Source organism: Leucoraja erinacea, unplaced genomic scaffold, assembly GCF_028641065.1.
Source record: "Leucoraja erinacea ecotype New England unplaced genomic scaffold, Leri_hhj_1 Leri_193S, whole genome shotgun sequence".
In the NCBI taxonomy this organism is placed as follows: Eukaryota; Metazoa; Chordata; class Chondrichthyes; order Rajiformes; family Rajidae; genus Leucoraja; species Leucoraja erinaceus.
The window spans coordinates 10575-17121 of record NW_026576094.1 but is presented as its reverse complement, the minus strand read 5'-3'; the positions used below and the strand labels follow the sequence as shown (position 1 = coordinate 17121).

Here is a 6547-nt window from a genome sequence, read left to right as displayed (position 1 = left end):
TCATTTTCCAATTTTAACTGTATCAGTTCCTGTATACTGGAGGGTAGCAAAACCTGAAACTGTTACTGATTTTAGATGTTCAGCTGTAGACATAATGATGGTGGTGCTGGCTCGAAGGGCCGAATGGCCTAGTCCTTCACCTTTTTCTATGTTTCTCACTTTAGGTAGCCCCAGCATTCTCTCTCGCTCTATACCTCCCCCACCTAAGACGCACTAGCTTCTCAGCTAAGAATGGCCTGTCTCTTTTATCATTGTTTCTTTTTTGCATATCTTTCATTCATTGTTCTTCACCTTTCCATATCGCTTGTTTCCCTTTTCCCTAACCAGCCTGAAGAAGGGTCTAGACTTGAAATGTCACCCTCTCCAGAAATGCTGCCTGTGCCACTGAGTTACTCCAGCTTTTTGTGTCTATGGACTGGGCAGTGTTCATCCATTTGTGCAATCATCTATGATTCTGGTCGTTCAAGTTGCTGAACCAGGCCATGATGCAACCAGTCACTGTGTTCTCCACTGTACATCTGCAGAAATTAAATAACATATTTGTTGGCATACTGAATTTACCCAGTCTTAGAAGTAGAAACATTGATGGACTTTCTTTCTGATTGTATCAATGTGCTGGGGCCAGGACAGATCTTCAGAAATATGCATGCCCAGGAATTTGATACAGTTGCATATGGATGTGCAGAGACCCAGTTCCCTGAGCTTGCTCTTGGACTGTGGCTGATTTCCCTTTGTCCATCTCTCTGCCGTCAGTGCTGGAGCTGTACTGGGCAGTCTCCATGCAGTTCTGAGGTGGTTTGTGCAAGTCTGTGCCCTTACAGTGTTGAGAGTGGCTGATGGAAATCTCTCAGACCACAGGCTGTGTCATCTGTACTGGGCTGTGACTTCACAGTGTAGTGCAGGGGGTGTTCCTGTCTTTATCTGTACAGGAGAGGTTGGTGTTGGAAATCTGTTGCCCCACAGGGAAATGTGAGGTCCATGTCATTACATTATTGTGCGGTGTGATGGTCAAATAGTGTGTTTTCCAGGCCTGTCTCCTTGCAGTACAGTGCAGGGAAGTTTTATTGTTTCCTGTTGGTACACGTGACAATAATAAACCTAAATCTTTTTAATTCACACAGTGAGTGCCAGTCATCTGTCATTGTATAAAATACAAGTCATAAAGTGATAGAGCTGTACAGCATGGAAACCTTGTCCATACCAACTAAGTTGACATATTGGGCTAGTCTCTTTTACCTACTTTTGGCCCATATCCCTCTAAAACCTTCCTGGCCTTGTATCTGTCCAAATGTCATAATTGTATCCACTCCTATAGATTCTTCTGGAAGCTCATTCCAGATGTGGACGACACTCTGAATAAAAGTGTTGCCCTTGAGGTTTCTCTTGAGTTTATCTCATTTCACCTTCACCATGTGCATTTTTTATGAATCCTCTACCCGAGGGGGGGAAAAAAACTGTTCATTCAGTTTATCCTGTCCATCAGTTTCAGGTACACATCAAAATGGTCACTGTTTAGCCTTCAAAGCTGCAAAGTATAAAGTCCCAGCCGATCCATCCACTCCCTATAATGCAAGCCCAGGTAACATATGGTGCATCTCTTCTGCACCCGTTCCAATTTAATGACATTCTTGTAAAAGCTGGGCGGCCAGAACCATATACAATACTGCAATCATGGTCTCACCGACGACTTGTGCAGCTGCATCATGATGTGGCAACTTTTGTACTCTATATCTTTCCCAGTGAAGTAAAACATGCAAAGCACCGCCTACACTGCACTGTCCATCTGACTCACCATGTTCAGGGAGCTGTACACCCAGATCTCTGTGTTCTGCCACACGCTTCAGGGTCCTACCATTTATGTGCAAGTCTTGTCCATTGTTTCCTAGACCAAAATGCAACATCTCTTACTTGCCATCTGCCCACCCTAGGGGAGGAGAGTGTTGGTGGAAGTCATTTAAACACAGAGAATCACCGTTCATACCGCTTCACAAGCTAAACATCAGGTGCTGTTCCTCCAATGTCCAGGCGGAAAGGTAAATTGTTGCCGGCCCTGATTTGTCCCGGTCTTTTCTCGCCTCCAATTTTCCACGCCCTCCCCACTCCCTCCCCAATTTCCCCACATCCCCTCCACAAAACCAGACTGAAGAATGGTTGTCAACAAAAACGTCACCAATCCCTTTTCCCCTGAGATGCTGGTTACTCCTGCACTCTGTGTCTATCTTTATTATGAACCAGCATCTGCAGCTCTTTATTTCTACCAGTTCAACACAGGGATTAGCGGAATGATAAATTTAAATTCTGTTGTTGATTGACGGTTGGAAATGACTTTACTCCGTCTTAGTTCCTCCCACTGTTGAGTGCATTGTGCAGGAAGCTTTCGCCATTCTGTTTGTTTATGTGCAACGTATTCCACCCTCGATAGGTTTGTGTCCCGGGTTTCCAAATCCTTCTGGAATTTCCGCCTCCATGTGAGTTTTGGTCGGCCTTTTTTTCTTCTTCCGTCAGGTTGCCAGGTCATTGCTATCTTAGATGCACGATCTGGTGACATTCTGAGTACATGCCCTACAAATTTCATTCTGCGTTCCTCTATCTCCTGGCTGAGAAACTTTGTTGCAGTTTCCCGGTAGATATCCTCATTTGTGATGTGGTCTCTGTAGCTAGTCTTCAGGATCTTCCTCAAGCAACATTGTTGGAATGCATTCAATTTATTTTTCACCTTCACATTGATTTTCCATGTCTCACTGGCAGAGAACGCTGTAGGGAGGATTACAGACTGGAAGAGCTTGAGCTTTAGCATCTTGGATATCCCGCCACTAGAACATAATGCCTGCATTTTTCTGAAGATTGATTTACCAATTTTCTGAAGACTGATTTATCAGCTTTACCAATTCGGGAGTTGATGTCGATCTCTACATCTCCATCTACTGTGAACATGCTGCCAAGAAAGGTAAATCTTGTGGCGTTTTCCACAGGTTCTCCATTGATTATCAGTTGGTCTATTGGTTGCTGGTCTCCAGTCTGCATGGTCTCCAGAGACCATGCAGACTGGAGAAGGTTAACCAGACTGATTCCTGGGATGTCAGGACTTTCATATGAAGAAAGATTGTATATACTCGGCTTGTACTCGCTAGAATTTAGAAGATTGAGGGGGGATCTTATAGAAACTTACAAAATTCTTAAGGGGTTGGACAGGCTAGATGCAGGAAGATTGTTCCCGATGTTGGGGAAGTCCAGAACAAGGGATCACAGTTAAAGGATAAGGGGGAAATATTTTAGGACCGAGATGAGAAAAACATTCTTCACACAGAGTGATGAATGTCTAGAATTCTCTGCCACAGAAGGTAGTTGAGGCCTGTTCATTGGCTATATTTAAGAGAGAGTTGGATGTGGCCCTTGTGGCTAAAGGTATCAGGGGGTATGGAGAGAAGGCAGGTACAGGATACTGAGTTGAATGATCAGTCATGATCATATTAATGATCTGGATGATATTAATGATCTGGATGAGGGAATTGAAGGCAATATCTCCAAGTTTGCGGATGACACTAAGCTGGGGGGCAGTGTTAGCTGTGAGGAGGATGCTAGGAGACTGCACGGTGACTTGGATAGGCTGGGTGAGTGGGCAAATGTTTGGCAGATGCAGTATAATGTGGATAAATGGGAGGTTATCCATTTTGGTGGCAAAAACAGGAGAGCAGACTATTATCTAAATGGTGGCCGATTAGGAAAAGGGGAGATGCAGCGAGACTTATGTGTCATGGTACACCAGTCATTGAAAGTAGGCATGCAGGTGAAGCAGGCAATGAAGAAAGCAAATGGTATGTTAGCTTTCATAGCAAAAAGGATTTGAGTATAGGAGCAGGGAGGTTCTACTGCAGTTGTACAGGGTCTTGGTGAGACCACACCTGGAGTATTGCGTACAGTTTTGGTCTCCAAATCTGAGGATGGACATTATTGCCAATGAGGGAGTGCAGAGAAGGTTCAGCAGACTGATTCCTGGGATGTCAGGACTGTCTTATGAAGAAAGACTGGATAGACTTGGTTTATACTCTCTAGAATTTAGGAGATTGGGAGGGGATCTTATAGAAACTTACAAAATTCTTAATGGGTTGGACAGGCTAGATGCAGGAAGATTGTTCCCGAAGCTACACAAAATTGCTGGAGAAACTCAGCGGGTGCAGCAGCATCTATGGAGCGAAAGAAATAGGCGACGTTTCGGGCCGAAACCCTTCTTCAGACTGATGGTGGGTGGTGAAGGGGGGAGAAGGAAGGAAAAGGGGAGGAGGAGGAGCCCGAGGGCGGGCGGATGGGAGGGTGGGAGGAGACAGCTAGAGGGTTAAGGAAGGGGAGGAGACATCAAGGGCTAGCAAAATTGGAAGAATTCAATGTTAATGCCATCTGGACGCAAGGTCCCCAGGCGGAATATGAGGTGCTGTTCCTCCAATTTCCGCTGTTGCTCACTCTGGCAATGGAGGAGACCCAGGACAGAGAGGTCGGATTGGGAATGGGAGGGGGAGTTGAAGTGCTGAGCCACAGGGAGGTCAGGTTGGTTATTGCGGACTGAGCGGAGGTGTTCGATGAAACGATCGCCCAACCTACGCTTAGTCTCCCCGATGTAAATCAGCTGACACCTAGAGCAGTGGATGCAGTAGATGAGGTTGGAGGAGATGCAGGTGAACCTTTGTCGCACCTGGAACGATTGCTTGGGTCCTTGAATGCAGTCGAGGGGGGAGGTGAAGGGACAGGTGTTGCATTTCTTGTGGTTGCAACGGAAAGTGCCCGGGGAGGGGGTGGTGCGGGAGGGAAGGGAAGAATTGACAAGGGAGTTGCGGAGGGAGCGGTCTTTGCGGAAGGCAGACATGGGGGAGATGGGGAGATGTGGTGAGTGGTGGAGTCACGTTGGAGGTGGCGGAAATGGCGGAGGATAATGTGTTGTATTTGCCGGCTGGTGGGGTGAAAGAGGGACTCTGCCCTTGTTGCGAGTGCGGGGATGGGGAGAGAGAGCAATGTTACGGGGTATGGATGAGACCCTGGTGTGAGCTTCATCTATGGTGGCGGAGGGGAATCCCCGTTCCCTGAAGAACCAGGACATTTCCGATGCCCTGGTATGGAATTCGCTGCACCCCCAACCTCTCCCCCCGGTATACAGTATATGGAATACAACTAAATGGTATGTCCGGGCTAAACCTCACTCGGACTGTGCATACGTTTGGCTTCAAGCTGAGTTCAAAGCCGTTTTCTTGTCAGTGAGACAATAACACTGACAAAATCCCCGCCTCAGAGCCCATGCGTCAACTCAGTAATATTGCCAAATCATCCGTGTTAAAAGCTGCTGAACGCTGGGGTGGGCGATATCGGCAGAGGGAACGGGCTCCGAGGATGAACCGGAAGGAGACAAATTAATTTCACAGCGGTAATATCACTGACTGACTTTTACCACGGAATGTCTGTCTGAAAGTTCGGCCGGAGCGCTAAATTTCGTGTGGTTTGTGGACAACCCGTTTGAAAAATGTTTTCAGCAATCTGGGACGTGGAGCTGGAATATGAGAGAGAGGAAGCTGTCTGTCACTTTGTGTCCTCCTCTCCCCGCCTCTAACTCTCTGCGTATCTCGGGCAGGTCGGGGCGCTGCGTATAAAACGAGATAGCACCAGTTACATTATCACTGAGCAGCGACTCGAGTGAAACAGCATCATGTCTGGTCGAGGGAAAGGAGGAAATGGACTGGGCAAAGGCGGAGTTAAGCGTCACCGCAAAGTGCTTCGTGATAACATCCAGGGCATCACCAAGCCGCCGCCTGGCTCGGCGTGGTGGGGTCAAGCGGATCTCGGGTCTGATCTATGAGGAGACCCGCGGGGTGTTGAAGGTTTTCCTGGAGAATGTGATCAGGGACGCGGTCACCTACACCGAGCACGCCAAGCGCAAGACGGTCACTGCCATGGATGTGGTGTACGCTCTGAAACGACAGGGCCGCACGCTCTACGGCTTCGGCGGCTAAATAACTACCCCCTTTATTCCAACACAAAACAAAGGCTCTTTTTAAAATTATTTTTATTTTAATTTTATTAGAAGTACAATAAGTTGCAGTAATACACGCCACATACATCTCATTACATTTGTTGTACCCGTTCATTTTTTGAATTTAAAAAAAGATAGAAATAAAAGAAGTAAGGAAAGTGAGAAAAGAGTCGTGAAGGTGCAGGAAAGTGTTGGGAAAAGAAAGCCCATTAGAAAAGCAGTTAGAGAAGAAAGTTAAGAAATAAACCCTAGAAAAGAAAGAAAGAGTAACAATCGCCCTATTTCATTTAAAATACGGTTTTAAAAGAAACTCCGCAAAAAGGGATATTGTAACCGTATTTTTCACCACCCCATTACCAGATCCTGGCACCATTTATTTTTTAAATTACTATTGCACCTTATGCTCGTAATAAGTCCATAAATGCAGACCACGTCTTTTGGAAGTGGTCTGCTTTGCTTGCTAGGAGGAGTCTCATCTCTTCCAGATGTAATGTTTCGAACATGTTTGAAATCCACATTTTTATTGTTGGTATA

General features: G+C 46.3%; 1 pseudogene; it reads left to right on the top strand.

Annotated features, from left to right (window-relative positions):
* Positions 1-4736: 4736 nt before the first annotated feature.
* LOC129716239 (histone H4-like) lies at positions 4737-6026 on the top strand (annotated as a pseudogene).
* The last annotated feature ends 521 nt before the right edge of the window (positions 6027-6547 follow it).